At 27.2% G+C, this 15,430-nt stretch overlaps 1 pseudogene; it reads right to left on the bottom strand.

The window, feature by feature from the left end:
• Nucleotides 1-7,934: 7,934 nt before the first annotated feature.
• On the bottom strand, nt 7,935-14,071 carry LOC149514574 (protein IQ-DOMAIN 10-like; annotated as a pseudogene).
• Between the last annotated feature and the right edge of the window lie 1,359 nt (nt 14,072-15,430).

Genomic DNA, 15,430 nt, shown 5'->3' with positions numbered 1-15,430 from the left:
TTTTAATTCATTCCAAAATGTTATAGATACATATATATATATATATATATATAAATTTTGCTGCCTTCTATCTCCTGGGCATTTAAAATTCTGATGAGTTTGCTCCACTTGTTGCTGTAGACTTTATTAATTTGTACAAACTGCAGTATTAATTAATTAATTTTTATTTTATGATGTTGGATTTATCTCTTTATTATGTCATTATGCAAAATAAATTTTTATATTTTATTAATTTTTTAAATACATGCTTTGTGCAATAATTTTATAATTTGATAGTATTAGAATTTATAAAATTTTACTAATTATACGATTTTATATTGTATCATTAATATTTTTTTATTTTGTATTTAAAATTTAAATATAAATATGAAAAATCTCAATAGTAAAGATGAATTAAATTGTTCCTTTTGCCCTAACAATTTAAACTTAAATGCTAGCTTTATTGTTTTTTTTAGTTATTTGATGATGAAAGAAATATTATTTATATCACAAATTTATTCTATTTAAATTTCTTTTTGATAAATGATGTGTTTTATTTATCTAAAAATAAGAGAATATCTTGTTACTATTATAAACAGTACAAACTATATATTGATAAATACAAATGCAAAATTAAGTGTAAAAAATGTTAATGAAAATCTCATGTGTTCAAACATTATACTGTTAATCTAAGTAACAAAATATATTATGAATTCTTATAATTTATAATTGCACTAAAATCTATATTTCTTAAAAAACTTATTTTTAAGGAGTTGGATCCAAAAAAATTCAACCAGGCCAATCATATTGCAATTGAATTCATTATAAAAAATTGTTGGACCAAAACTCTTCAACATTGATTTATATTAATTACATTTAAGTGGTTTTGCTCTATTAAGATTTAAGATAAATATTATTTGTGAATCTTTTAATCAAAATATGTTGTACACATAAAAACAAAAATATAGAGACATAAAGGGAATAATAGGTTCTTAAGTTTTAATATAATTACATCTTAAAATTTATTCAAAAGAAAAATTCACTACCTCTTACATAAAAATTGATCTTGTGAATTACATTGATGAATTTGTAATTCTAATGCTAAAAAAGATATGTTACTAAATAATTAGTTAGAAAACTTAGATAAAATATTTTTTATTTTTTATTAAAAAAGTATGAGACTCAACTTTATTAAATCCGATAAAAAATTTTAAAGTGAAAAAATAAATCATACAATAAAATTTAGAATAAATAAAAAATAAAATTTTATTTTTATTTTTATTGTTGAATTTGATTATCCAATTAAAAATAAAAAATAAATGTAAAACAATATAATTCTTCTTATAACTTTTTGAATTATTAGATGGTAAATTTAGAATATATAAAATTTTCAGTTAAAACTTTGTTATCACACATTAGGACTTCTTTAATATTATAACTTTGTATAAAAATTAAAGTGAACTTATTCCACAAAATAAAAATTTTAAAATTTTACAAGACAAATAAATTATTTATACTTTTAAAAACAATACTTTTTAATTAATAAATTTATTAACAAATATATTCGTTAATGATCATAAAATTAATTATATAATATATAATAAATCTTAATAATTAATTGTGATAATTACTTTTTTGGGCTTTCTTTACCTTTTTGTTTTATTCAATTTAAAAATAATATTTATATATCAATTGTGTTTTCTTGACTTTCTTGACTTTTTCATTTTTTTGAATTTAAAAAGTAATATGTATGTAATTAATTGTGTATCTTTAGCTTTCTTTATCTTTTCTATTTCTTCAATTTTTAAAAAATATATTTATCTATTAATTATAATCATTAGTTGTGTCTTTTAAGTTTTATTGTCGTTTGATTTATTACAATATTGAAGATAATATTCACTTATTTAAAATTAAATTAATTATGATAATTAATCGTATTTTTTGGTTTTATTTGCCCTTTGATTTTTTTAAATTTTAAGTATTAATTGTGATAATTCATTGTATTTTTTTATCTTTTAATTTTTATAATTTTAAAGAGATATATGAAATTGATTATGTATTTCTTTCTTTGCCTTTTGGCCTAATCTTTTTGTGTTTTTCAATAATATTTATCTATTAATTGTGGTAATTTATTATTTATTTTTTGTTTTTTACCTTTTCATTTTTTTCAACTTTAAAAATTATATTTATCTATTAATTGTAATAATTAATTGTATCTTTTAGGCTTCTTTTGTCTTTTAGTTTTTTTTTTAATTTTAAATATAATATTAACTTATTTAAAATTAGATTAATTGTGATTATTGAATGTATTTTTTTAATTTTATTTGCCTTTTCGTTTTTTTCAATTTTAATAAAAATTATGTTTATTTATTAATTGTAATAATTTATTATATTTATTTACTTTTTTGACCTTTTCATTTTTCATCATTTTGAAAAGATACATATTATATTATTGTGTATTGCCTTTTTTGCCTTTTGGCTTTCAACAGGATAAAAATATATAGTCATATATATATATATATATATATTTAAACTCTTTATTTATTTAATGAGATTTTCCAATAATTTGTATTAATATGTATTTAATAAATTTCATAATAGGAATAAAAAAATTTGCTAATGGGTAGAGAGATATATTTACAATAATAGACCTACAAATATAAATTTTAAAATATTATTTATAATAATTTATTTAATATATGATATTTAAAATTTTGTAGAGATATATTTAATTTTTAATTTTAAATAATATATTAAAAAATTGATCGTGTAGCACATGTGTTAAAATAACCTACTTGAGTAATAAAAACATTTATAATGTTAGAATATCATTATAAGTATTCTTCTAAATGGAATATATTTTTATTTGCTATAAACCAAATTTTGTTTAGAAAATTTTAGTACAAGTTGAAAATTACCAATATTGCAATTTAACTCAAAAATTGAGTAATTTATAAAAGCCTAAGGTACAAACAAATTTAAATGAAAAATATAAGAGATTTTAATAAATTAACTATACTTAAATAGTGTTAAAAGGTAAGAAATTCATTATTCAATATTGATTATTAAATTTATTTATTTTTCAAAAGAAGAAATAATTTTTTTAATGAATGTATCAATCTCATGAGAAAGAAGAAGTCAGTGCCTAAAAGAGAAAAAAATTACTTATAGTACTTTTAACTAAGTGTTTAATTTTACTTTAAATAAAACTATCATATTTACATAATGAAATTTGTGAATTTGGCATTAAATCTATAGTGTTTCTTTTGATAATAGGAGAATTTTCAACTTTTCTTTTTAGCTATACTTGTGCCTTTTATAAATGAAATTTATAGTTCAAACTTGAGTTTTAAGTAATGGATGTGAAGGAAAATGTAAAAAAAAATTAATTATCTTTTTGCTAATTAATAAAAGCATAAATTACTTAAGAATGTAAGACTTTAGACTTGATCTTAGAGCCACTAATAAATACTACGATTAAAAGGAACTATTATCTTAGACAAATTTAAGAAATTCTTATGATAAAAATTAATTTTAAAAAAAATTTAAAAATTTTAATAAATTTAGTTTCAATTGCAGGTCTTATGAATTAGCATTAAATCCAAAAAATTTATACAAATTCACATATATTTAATTATAATATTAATTTTTTTATTTGTCTTTTCTTTATATTGTTAAAGTAGGAATTTAAATCAAAGTTCTATTATTATGAGTTATCACTTTAATTCGTATTTTCAACTATGAGTGTGAATGAAAAAAATTAAAAAAAAAAGTATTTAAGGTGTTGTTTATAGAAGAATTTATTTACAAATAAAATATGAAAATCAATAAATTTAAGTAACCATAAAATTTTTGAAATTAAAATTAAACCTTTAGAATCCAGTTGAGTTTATATAAATATATATATAATAGAAGAAAAAACTATACAAAAATTATATTATTAAATCTTCAATTGAAACTTATATTTTAAGTAGTTATTGTACAAGAAAACAAATATATCCATTTTATTAGTTAAGTTATTATTTTGATAAAAATATTAAATTTAAAAATAGTAAAGGAAATAAATTTAGTCATAAGATTTATAAACCCTATATATATTTAATATTAATATTTTCACTTTCCTTTTATGAATGTTTGTACCTTTTAAAAGAAAAAATTTATATAAAAAAATGTATTATTGTAACTAAATCATTATCACTCAATGCCTATATTTAACAAAAGAGTATAATGAAATGAAGTAAAAAAAAATCTATAAATATTTTAATTAAATATTTTTGTCATAACAAATAGATCTGTAAATCTATAGCTAGATTTAACAAATTAAGGGGTCATCACCAATCATTTTTATCTATGTGTGATTGGTCACCTAAGTAATCTATCTTTTTAAGGAGTTCCCAAGCCTTACGAAGGGTACCTAAAAGAATAAATTTGGGTTTACAGCTTGGCTCGGCTTAAGTCAAAAGCAAGGATGCAGGTTGAAGTGGGTCAAGCGCTTGGGTCAGGTCGCCTAGCGGTAAAAACGTGCAGATCCTAGGGTTTATGAAGCTCCAAAATGACGCCATTTCAGTGAGGGTATAAATAGCCCAAATTCAACCCTTCCCCTCAGATTTCTCTTTCCCCTTCTCTTTCTTCCCTTTTTTTTTCTCTCTTTCTCTCTCTAAACCTCAAGAATATTGGTTGAATTTCATCGGATTCTAAAAAATTTGATCGAAATCTAGGTTTTTTATCAGAAGTTCACCGAAAAGTTTAGCAATTTCTGAAAAAGTGATGCCAGGAACTGGGTAACTAGTCAAAAAATTCAACCGATGCTAGAAAAGTCACTAAAAAATTCAATCAACGTTGAAAAATTTAACCGAAATTTAGAATTTCCAGAAAAATCTTTTTTTAACCTAAAAAAACTCCCAAAATTTTTTGCTTTCTACTTTTCTCTGTGTTTCTAATTTCTGTGTACTTCGTGTCTTCCCTGTGTGCTCTCTGACCTTATTTATAGGGCTTCAATCCAAGAGCCCTAAATCAGATGAGATTTCCATCTTTTCTGACTCTTAACTCTAAACCCTAATTCAGTTTAAACTCCTCAACTCAGTCATTCCCAAATTCAACCAATTTTCCCCATTTTTTAGCCTTTTCATTTTTAATTAATTTATATATTTTTTAACAAAAATCAAATGTAGACCCCTGGACAGATTGTGGTGTCTACAGCTACCCATTTTTGCACACTTGCTGTGAAACAGGAATTGTGCAAAGATGTAGACAACTCAATCAACTTGACACATTTTTTTGTTTTTTTTTTGAAAAAGTAAACAAAACTCTTCTAAACAGAGGCTTAACAACTTTAAAAGGTAAAAGGCTCCTCTAAACAGAGGCACAACAACTTTGAAAAATAAAATACTCTTTTAAATAGAGGCACCACGACCTTTGAAAATAAATTGCTCCTCTAAATAGAAGCACCACAACTTTGAAAAAATAAATTATTCCTCAAAACAGAGGTACCACAATTTTGGAAAATAAATTGCTCTTCTAAACAAAGGCACCACAATTTTGAAAAAATAAATACTCCTCTAAACAGAGGCACTACAACTTTGAAAAAATAAATTGCTCATCGACAATCATGTCTAGAAGAGTCATAGATCAGATCTGATGAAATTTGTAATGGGAACTCAAAGATTCACAATTTGAGCTCGAAAATCAAAGATTTAGATTTACAAGAACCTTTCAGCTTCGCAAGAATTCACTGAAATTTGATTCTCACAACTTTAGTTTCATAAGAATTCAAATTTACAAGATCTCAATATTCACATTTGCAAATTGCAAGACTTGCATCCAACATTTAAAGATTCTTATTTGAATTTTGGAGATTCACATCCAAAAGTTTAAAACTTCTCATTCAAGTTCAAAGATTCACATTTGACAAATTTAGGATTCACATCTAAAAAGTTTAAGCTTTTTCATTTGAACTTTGAATATTCATATTAAAAAGTTCAAAACTTTTCATTCTAGTTCGAAGATTCACATCCGATGAACATTAGGGTTTCACACCTCAAAGAACTTTATTTGAAATACAAAGATTCTCATTTGAGTTTGAAAATTCACATTCAACAAATTTTGGATTTCACACCTCAAATATTCTCATTTAAGTTTGAAGATTTACATTCGACAAATTTTAGGTTTCACACCTCAAAGATTCTTATTTGATATTTAAAGATTCTCATTTGAGTTTAAAGATTTACATTCAACAAATTTTAAGTTTCACACCTCAAATATTCTCACTTGAAATTTAAAGATTCTCATTTGAGTTCGAATATTCACATTCGACAAATTTTGGGTTTCACATCTTAAAGATTCTCATTTGAAATTCAAAGATTCTCATTTGAGTTTGAAAATTCACATTCAATAAATTTTGGATTTCACACTTCAAAGATTCTCATTTGAGATTCAAATATTCTCATTTGAGTTTGAAGATTCACATTTGATAAATTTTGTGTTTCACACCTCATAGATTCTCATTTGAAATTCAAATATTCTTATTTGAAAATCTAGACTTCATCAAAATTTTAAAATTTCTTTTTCAGATGAGCTTCAAACTTTCACTAGAGTCAAAATTTTGTGTACTGAATGTCATGATCAATGATATAAATGCTTTCTTAATGATGCAAATGCAACAATCTAGATTCTCACAATGTCATATTCTTAACCATGATTCAAATGTTTACTGCATAACATAAATGCATATCCAGACAAAAGTTTCAAAAATTCTCCAAATCATAATGTAAATGTAATGCATGTAATGTGGAGGTCAATGTCATGAAATTCTAATAAAAATGTGGTAATATGATCTTTAAAACCCCACCATCTCACTTTTTTCCTTGTTTAGCTTCTCAACACTTTCATCATCTGATCGTAATTCATTGACCCCTCAGCACTAGCAATTCTAGAATAAATTTCATCCATTGCCCCATATTATTTAAGCACAACTAACAGGCCCTTTAGTACTAGCTATATTAGAATAAATTCTATCTCATGTCACTTGGTCACCAATCATAGGTTTTTCAGCATTAACCATTTTAGAATAAATTTCGCCCACTGGTCCATATTATTCTCACCATTTGACCACAACTCACAGGTTATGTCGACCAATTCATCCTCATATTCATCATTTGGTCATATCATTTTTTCAAGTTTTTGCACTCTCTTCATTTTTCCTTTATAATCTTGGATTTCTTTTCAAAAGAATGCAAGACTCTTTCATGAATATTATCATTCATTCATCATAATTTTAATTTTTCACAAACACAATGCAATCATAAATTTTCTCAATTCACTTTAGGGATGCAATAATAAGGGAGCACAAGGTGAATTAGGAGAAAGATAATCAATAAAGAACGAGTTTGTTACAAACAAATGGGGAAAGAAACAAGTCAGATGCATGTCATTGGGATAAATCGAACAAATAGAGTAACAATATCCAAACAATGAATATTCAAACAATTTTGAACATTAATCCAAGATTCTTTTTCAAGAACTCATTCCATTAATTGTCAAAATCATTTTGAGCTCATCAAATTTTACCCTAGCTTTGAAGGATCTTCAGATGTCTTTGACCTTCCATCAATGTGTCCAACTCTAAACTTAAAGATTTTTCTACCTAAATTGCCCTTTCAAGTTTTCAATCTAAGCCTTCCTTTTATCTTCTCTTCATCTTTTCTTTCTTTTCTTTTTTTTCACTTTTTTTATTTTTTTATTTTTTCTTCTTTTTCATCTTTTCCCATCCATTAGTGGTATTTTTCATACTTCAATCTCTAAAGCCATGTAGCACGATTCAATTGTTGTGTAAAAAGGCATTACAAATCCACACAGGTACAAAAAGAAATCATATTAAATCACTTCAATGAATTTGCTTAACAATCACCCATCATCTTTACTAGGATAAGTTTTGTATAATTATAACTCTTTTAATTTTAGCCATCGATTGGGGTAACTTTTTTCACTTTTGGAGGTACTTTCCCATTTGGCAAAGTAGATTTTACAATGGCTTGAAGTTTCATCTCTTTCTTTGATTTTCTTTTTTGCCTGACATGAGTTTTCCTTAGGTCGATGGGTTGAGAATAACCCTGGCCCCCCAGGGCCTCGTGGCTATCATCGCTCCATCTCGATCCACGTGATACTGGCTTGCATTTGCCTTCCACTGCAAATCAACACAATTGATTTTAATTCCCAACATAACATCAAAATATCCAAGAATCAAGCTTGAACTTCACGGTTCCTAACCTTATGAAAGAAGGCATAAGCCATGGCTCTTCCCCATTTAATTGCTGTTTCTTCCCTCTGTTGAATTCTAGGAAGAATTTCCTCCATGGTTTCAGAGCCACCCCACCATTCTACCTGTAAACCAATCTATTCTATATGAACAGCTTGACATGTAAGACTCAGAATGCGATAAATTTTTAGAGTAAAGATGTTTTTATTATCCTACAAACTTCTATTGCTCGGGCTGACCTACAGGGCCTAACTCTCCATTAATGTAAAAAGATTGAAGCGATTTGCAAGCTAATGGCTCAATTTATCAAGGTGTTACTTGTTTATTTAAGCTTCCATACATTTTATGGCTGCTATTATGGAGCCAACGCAAAGAAAAACCTAAGAATATCTATTAATTTGTTCCATGCAGTGAATTTAACCCCTAAAAACAACATATCCTAACTTGCAGATGCCATAAATTAAAGCTATCACACCAAAATTGGTTGAAAAAACATCTAATGTAGCTTTGTATTTGTGAGACCCGTACTCATCCACAAGATCAAGAGGAGACTCACACCGAGAAAAAATGAGGTATTTTGCATTTTGATCTAAAAACTCTTATCATACATTAGTTCGGGTTTAAGTCTATACGTATATTCCATTGAGGATCTTCACAAATTCTCATTATCAACGTAAGATTAGGAGGGCATCACAGCCTTCTATATGCATTTTGTTTCTCCAATTAAATTAGGCAAAACAATGCCTCCGATGTGGAAATAGAAATGTTTTTGCATTTTGCTAAACTTCTATTACCAAGTCTTCATAGTTCAAGTTAACTAGAGGAACTGTTTTTTTTTTTTTCTTCTTCATAGATATGGAGATATATAAAAGCCTATTTAAGAAACAATGTAATTTGGTACCACTGCTTTACTGGATAATTAGAAGTAATTAAGCAAGTAGGTAATAGTCATTAAGTAAGTACCTCCAGTTCGTGAAGCTTAGCCTTAAGTTTCAACTGATTTTCCATTTTCTTCTACTTAAACCTGCCTTCTGTAACCATATAAATATTCTCTGGGTTCTGATTTGAGATTGTACATTGCACCATGAATGTAAATAGCTTACACTATGTTTGGATTGAGATGAGGAAAAGGAAAGGAAAATAAAAAAAAATAACGAAAACAAAAAAATCATTTCTCTGTTTTGATAAACTTTTAATTTAAAAGAAAGGAAAAAGTTGAAAACCAATAACTTTTGATTTTTTTTGTAATCCTTATTTTTTTAATACTTCAATTTAGAGAAAAAACTAGGAAAGGAAAGTTAAAAAATTTTTATTTTTATAAAAAGACCATTTTATCTATATTTTTATTATGACATTAAATTTGATTATATAACTGATATTTCCTATAAAAATAATTTTTTATGAGTATTTAATATAACATTACAGTTTATAAATATTTTATAATTTTTCAAGTCTTAATAACAAAACAAGTCAAATTATTGTCAGAATAAATTAAAAGACTAAATTAAACACAAAATTAAGAATAAATTAATAATTAGCTAATACATCTTATCATATTAAACATGCTTAATTTTATTTAGAAAATTTTGTTTATACAAGCTAAGTAGTATAAAAATATATTTGTATATTATATATTACTTTATAAAAAAAAGTTATAATTGAAAAAAAAAATATAATAAATTATTTTATTTCTTTTTTTACAATATTTATCCAAACAATAGTTATTAGAATTCCTTTCATTTCCTTACATTTATTAATTTTAGCCATACAAAAGTACATATACCCTTTCCTTTTCTTAAAAAAAAAAAAATTCCTTTCATTTTCTTTATTAATATCTATTTAAACATAGCATTAGTGTGCTTAATGCTTGCTTTTTTACTATATGTCCCTAGATCAATATATTGAATCTACCAGCACCTCTCAGCTGACGAACTACTTTTTTTGCCTGAGAATATGTAATAAAAAGATAAAATCATGAAGTAGCAGAGATGATAGGGATTATTAAGAACAATATCGAAATCTAAGCATTATGTATGTATGTATGTATGTTTATATTCATGTTTGTGTACACACATACATAAATATGTATGCATGTATAAAAAGCATGTGAGCTTGAAAATTCTTAATGGTATAAGGAAAACTGTTGTCTTTCTTATCCAAGTTCCCTCTTAGAAATACTTCTAGTAATTTACAATTTGCATTATAATTTTTGGTTTATGCCATCCGAATAAATTATGGCAGTGAAGATGTAAATTATTATGAGCCTAATGGTTGGTTGCATTAATGACAAACCTAACATTTTGGATTGGTTTGTTCAGACCAAAGGCAATGACATCTATTTAGTCTTGTGGTTTACCCCCAAATAAGAGTATGCTTTCATAAATCATCATTATTAATTTGTACTAATCTAATCTTAATGTATCCAACAATATCCTAATATGATCTATATTTGCATTTATTCATCAACAAAACCATCCCAATATTCAATGACAAAAAAAAAAGCTTGAAAAACTACTGAATCATCTTTCGATTACCTTGTTCCAGAAAAAAATACATAGTCTATCATTTTATCATTAGGATGACAAAAGTAAAATTGAAAAACTATCGATGCAATCATCTTAAGAGGAGATATCTAGTAGATCTGGGGTTCAAATCCAAACACCTGTAATTCTTTTTCTTTAGTTTCAGGTTGCAACCTCCTTTTTATTAAAAAAAAAACTATTGATCTTCTTTTTAACTCCCGTATAGAACAAAGTTAACTTGGAATAATAGGCTAGCTAGACTAAAACAAGTCATTGTTTCTCATTATGTGGCTAAACATAATGTTGTTGCTTGTTTCCTAGAAATTACAAAGAAACAATAGTAGATGAGTCTCATTTTCTTATATAAAGAAGGGACAAAGTTAGCAATTCTGCTCTTCTTAGGATGTAACCCATCAAACAATGTAGATTAGAGAAAAATGTGAAGTTTTGGTCTAAAAATGTTCAACTTATTGAAGCATCAGCTTCAAATATATGCTAAGGTTGTTGGGAAATAAATGTTGCAAAAAGGTATACCTAGATAGAACTGCTTCATAAATGATCATACAGGTTGAATGCATTTTTTATGTTGATATGAATGACATCGTGATAAATTATTATACCCTTTATGCCCGAAAAAACTTCAGTTGCTGGACTTCTTACCTCTTCAATAAAATCATGACCCCCTTCACACCCTTTGATTTTTCATTAACTGAGTGTACCTGTTTTGATGGGGTCTGACAGCAAATTAATGATGAAGAATTATAGAAACAAGATCAAAGTACAGGCTCCAACATGCTCTGAATAGAGAAACATTTTTTTTTTTTTACAAAAGAGGTCATAGTATGCTCTGAATAGGAAAAACATTTAATAGTATGTTCATGTTGGGAATATTGACTCAAATCTCATAAGAGGTTTGTTTAGGATTTGTTTAAGATTTGTTAGATATTGCTTGATAGATAAGAAGACTTGCAAAAGAAGAATTCTAAGACAAAGAGAATTTTTAATAGGTAAATTTGACTTGCAAGAGAAGAATTCTAAAAGAAAAAAGATTCTTAATAGGCAAGTTTGACTTACAAAAGAAGAATTCTAAGAGGAGAGGGATTTTTAATGGACAAGTTTGTATGGTTATAAATAGGTGAAGTCTCTACAGAGTTAAATATGAGAAAAAAATATAAGAGAGTTGTAGGATTTTGTAGGATAGACACCACATAGGAGTATTGGGGCTCTACGTCTTATGGGTGTGTATATTTGTTTGTGAATAGACTAGAGGAGACTGAGAGGGTCCACATAGGTATGATGTATGGGAGCATATCGGTATGTGTTTGGTTATGTTGAAAGGGTGCACAACGGTTTGAGTTTATGTTTGTTTGAGTTGAGAATACTTCATAGGACTAAAGAAAATTGAGAGTGTCTTATGAGTATTGATTGTTGAGTGAGGTTAATGATTTGATTTGTAAGTTTGTAATTCTCTACAACTAGTGGATCTTGTTTCTCATCCGTGAATGTAGGTCAGTTGGACCGAACCTCGTTAAATTGTTGTCTCTTATGTGTTTGATTTATTGTTTGATTTCGCTTCTGTTGGTGTGATTGGATTGAAGGCTTTTAGCCCAACAAATGATATCAGAGCTGTGGTGATCTCTAACAAATGGTATCAAAGCTGTGGTGTTCCCCAACTAGTGGTATTAGAACTAAAAGTTCGAGATGTGGGAAGAGCTGAAGGTTCGAAATGTGAGAAGAGTCAAATGTTCAAGACGTGAGAAGAGCTGAAGGTTCGAGATGTAGAAAGAACATGGTTTGAGACATGGGAAAAGGCAAGCTTAGAGGAGTGTGATTCAAGAAAAAAGTTTGAGTTTGTGTTTTGAGGATTGAATGATCAGTTTGCATGAAGCATGAAGACACACAAGAGAAGATGAGTGTGAAACTTTCATTGCAGGTAGAGCTAAGCATGTCTAGCATGAAAACAAATGATTGATGAAATTTGAGTCAAGGTGGAGATTATTGGGAATATTGACTCAAATCCCATAAGAGATTTATTTGGGATTTGTTAGAAATTTGTTTGAGATTTGTCAGATATTACTTGATGGACAAGAAGACTTGCAAAAGAAGAATTCTAAGAGAAAGAAGATTTTTAATAGGTAAGTTTGACTTGTAAGAGAAGAATTCTAAAAGAAAAAGGATTATTAATAGGCAAGTTTGACTTACAGAAAAAGAATTCTAAGAGGAGAGGGATTCTTAATGGACAAGTTTGTATGGTCGTAAATACGTGAAGTCTCTACAGGGTTAGGAATGAGAAAAAAATGTAAGAGAGTTGTAGGGTTTTATGGATAGACACCTCATAAGAGTATTGGAGCTCTAAGTCTTATGGGTGTGCATATTTGTTTATGAGTAGACTAGAGGAGATTGAGAGGGTCCACATAGGTATGATGTATGGGAGCATATCGGTATGCGTTTGGTTTTGTTGAAAGGGTGCACAACGGTTTGGGTTTGTGTTTGTTTGGGTTGAGAATACTTCATAGGACTAAAGAAAATTGAGAGTGTCTTATGAGTATTGATTGTTGAGTGAGGTTGATGATTTAATTTGTAAGTTTGTAATTCTCTACAACTAGTGGATCTTGTTTCTCATATGTAGATGTAGGTCAGTTAGACCAAACCTCGTTAAATTGTTGTCTCTTATGTGTTTGATTTATTGTTTGATTTCGCTTCTGTTGGTGTGATTGGATTGGAGGCTTTTAGCCCAACAGTTCACACAATTAAAAGAATAAATAAAAAAGAAATAAAAAATTGAGAAAGTGAGAAATTTAAGGAAGGGGAGAGCCAATGAGATTGAGAGCCCTTGCAGAAACTTTGTATGCACCTCAATCCCGGATATTTAAGCATCTGTTATTATATATAAATAGAAACTTAAACTCACATTTGTGAGACGTTTTTATGAAATAAAACTATGAAAACTTCAGGTATGAAAATACACAGATAAAATAATGGTGCCCAGCAGTAACACAAGTACTGCTTTGAAAGATATCCACCCAAGGTTTTCAACACCCTCATCACTTTGTTCCTCTAACCCTAGCAAATCATGTACTCTCTTGGTTTGCTGTAAAACAATTTGAAGAAGTCAGTCTTTGTAAGTTATAATCTCTAGAGAAGTCATCAATGCTCAACTTACCTGATGAAATCGGTAATAAACTTAAATGTACCAAAATCAGGTTCGAGATATAAGCAACCCCAGTTTGCTTTGCCTCTTGAATCCACTGTGTGATACCTTTTGTAAAATTTGCCTACTGAACAGGAGAGCAACGGAGGTATCAAAATCTGCCATTACTTTTCTCAACAGCATCTTCCTTATCCAATCATCTCTTCTAAAACGGATTCCTATAGTCAATGCTTTCAGTTCAGAAGGTGATAGAGCACACCATTACGATTCTCATCAATGGTCGCAAACAACATTTTAGATTTTGCTTAAAGAGTTGGTAAATATTAAGAGTACATGAAAAGCGGCGGATGATACCAACAAAATGGCAAGTTTTTCAGCTCAAATCTACAATTTCACAATCTATCTAATCTTTTTTCTTTTTTAAAGAAAAGGAGATATTATTTGTTAATTAAATAGTTTCTGGTAGCATTCCTCCCCACTTCCTCAAACAAATTAAACAAGAGTAAATTCCTATTCTAACTGCACCACTAAGCATACAACACTAAAAATTATCTTCAATATAATTAAGCAAAAAAGGGCAACATGAGAGTTTAGCTCAAGCTGATGATCAAGAAGAAAAACTCATACAAAAATTTCAAGTACTATTCTCTTTTAAAATAAAAATAAAATTTTAAAACATATATTTTGGTTTTCTAAATAAATTTAAAATTTTTCCAAATTTTTATGAATTTAAAATTTTTTTATGAAAAATCAAATCATCATATTTATTTTTTCCAAATTTATATTATCGTATGTGAAATTTTTTAAAATAAAATATAAATATTTTCCATATCAACAACATATAGCAAAAAGAGAAATTTTGGATGAAATATTCCATTTTAATCCATAGATGATTAAAATTTCATAAAAATATAATAAAGTGATAAAATTATACCAAAAATAGTAATATATATATATAGATCCCTCAATTTAGTATAGTGATAAATTTGACGATTTAATCTTAAAAATATTATTTGTTTTCGTCCTTTAACAATTCTAAGTTTTGACTTCTAATATCAAGATTAATTCTCCTTTTGCAAAAATTGACTTAAAACTGCTAAGCAGAACATATATACTAATACCATTTCAATCCAACATTTTCCATGAACTTAGTTGTTTTTATTTTTTAGTATTATGGTAAGTATTTAACTCGGTAAGATCCACCATCTTTAAATAAAGCAACCTCTACACCATCAACTAGGGAAACTTAGTTTTGACTAATTTTTTTGAAAAAAATCAATGTAATTGAACAAAATTAAGATGCATCGAATTCCTATAGCAATTCTTATGCTACAAAATAATATGTGGTTTGTCTAATGTCTAGAGAGAGCAAGAAATGCTATTCAACTGAAATTCAGAATTGATGAATTTTCAAGTAACTTCCTTACAGAAACACAAAGATAATTAAACTGTGCCCATTGCTGCTTTAAAAGATCCTTGTTTTCAAGTCTGCTGGTGGAAAGGACAACAAACGATAAACTTTTA

This window comes from Durio zibethinus, chromosome 15 (genome assembly GCF_047325235.1).
Source record: "Durio zibethinus cultivar Kanyao isolate XHJ-2024 chromosome 15, ASM4732523v1, whole genome shotgun sequence".
Classification (NCBI taxonomy): domain Eukaryota; kingdom Viridiplantae; phylum Streptophyta; class Magnoliopsida; order Malvales; family Malvaceae; genus Durio; species Durio zibethinus.
Note: the sequence above shows the minus strand (reverse complement) of the source record. Positions and strands in the feature narration are given on the sequence as shown.